The sequence below is a fragment of the Chenopodium album genome, chromosome 5 (assembly GCF_948465745.1).
Source record: "Chenopodium album chromosome 5, dcCheAlbu1.1, whole genome shotgun sequence".
Classification (NCBI taxonomy): domain Eukaryota; kingdom Viridiplantae; phylum Streptophyta; class Magnoliopsida; order Caryophyllales; family Amaranthaceae; genus Chenopodium; species Chenopodium album.
In genome coordinates, this window is record NC_137838.1 from 6,109,872 (window position 1) to 6,111,942 (window position 2,071).

Below are 2,071 nucleotides of genomic sequence, written 5' to 3' on the forward strand. Positions count from 1 at the left end.
GGTGTATAAGTTAATTGTTTTGTACATTATCTTTAATTAAATATTTTTAAACTATTATTGCATCATGATGGATCTCTATATACTTCCTCTGTTTTATTTTATTATTTACAACACTTTTTTTGGGACATATTTTTAGAAGTTGATTATAGTAGATAAACAAGTAATTTTATCAGATAATTTTAACAGCAAAAATATAGATTGGTTAGGTACTACTTGTATAAATTATTTTGATTAAGTTGCCTGATTACATTACCTAATTTTTTTCTCAGAGAATCAAAACAAAGATGTGTTATTGCAAATAAATTTAAGAAAATGGAGGAATTATATTCTATTGATTAGAGGATGAGAAAGGAAGAAAGATGAAGGAGATATATGAAATGGAAGTATATCAAAGTAATAAATCAAATCATGATGAAATCTTTAGTAAAAAAAAAAAAAATTGGTAGAAATTATAGTCATTACATGGATATACAAAAGGTGACATATTTGTCCAACAGATAAAAAAACTAACAACTACTCACATAAAAGGCTCTTGCCAATAAAGACGTCATTTCTTTTCATGCGACCTAATCTCACATAGCCTCAACACTTTTTGCTCAATACGTCCACCTTTTGTATGGGCTTGTTTAATTTGATAATCTGATAAAAGTAGATTTGCTTTAGTAGTTTAGTGCATTTAAATAATAGCTTTAGGCCTAAAAGAGACAACAAAAGCACATACAAATCATACAAGAATGGTTATTAATATTAATTAGATCGTCTCTTTTAAAACAAAAGGCTAATGATCTCCTATTTGTACACAAGAGTAGTTTTACTATGGTAAGACGGTTTTACACAAATATCTCTCTCTGTATGCTGCAGCATAACAAGTGCTCCGTATGATATAACTATACAAGTAGTCATAATTTTACTAATGATTCTTATGTAATTGTGATACTATTGAAGGTGGCAGGAATTGAATTAAGTGGAATCAAGGACATCATGAGCCAAAATGAAGAAGCGGAGGTACGTAGTATATTATTTCTTCACAAATAGATGTACCATTTGGTTTTATTTAATTTGAAAGAAAAGGTCTTCACTTTAGTTAAATAACAAAATGAGAAGAACAATTCAAAGTCATTATATTAAACTCCTTATCAACACCGATTATCGGTTAATAAGATGAATAAATTAGATGGGACCGGTGACGGGTTGTCGTCAATAATAATATATGCTGAGGCATTTAAGGATGTGAAATTAAATGATAATTAAAATTTATAATAATTCATGTTCAGATTGCAAAAACTGGAATAATTTAGGTTGTTTTCGTGGTCAATTAATAAGCTTGCACGAAAACGAAATAGATTCGCTTAAGATAAATATTAAGTAAAGTCAAATGTGAAAGTCATGAATGAAACATCGCAACGAACAGCCAACGCCAATTTTTCAACCAACGACGGGGGCTGATGCTTTGTGTCACTTACCAAATTATTTGTGGTCCTATATATAAAATGAAACAATCTATTTAAATTAAAGTCTTAGCTTGTAACATGCAATGTATATTTGAATAGATTCTTAATTACTCTCTTTGTTTCGGATGTAAATATAGGATTTATAAAAAAGACTACTCCGTAATTTGTAACTCTAATGGATTCACTCAGCAGCGGATTGCATATTTGATATTGAAATTTGCATGTATGAGTCTATGACCCATATAAAAATGGTCGGCCTGGTATTGTACATATTTGTATGTTATGTCGTACTTCCGACTTATAATTGGTGTTGTTCCTGCCAATTCTATCTTTTTGTTATTCTTTTGCTCTATCTATACTTGCGGATCATACTTCATTTAGGTTTTGCTTACATTTAAAGATGATAATGTAAAGACTTTTTAATTAGCACAAGGTCTAATAGTTATGTCAATTGATTTTAAGGATGAAAGTTCATCATGGACTGTGGTAACGGACTTCTCTTCCTCGTGTTTTCCTTGTTCAATTAACTAATTGTAATTAATTATTTCTAATTAAAATGCACACATCAAGTATATATTGTATAAACATATACTCCGTACCAAGTATAAGTGTATAACTAC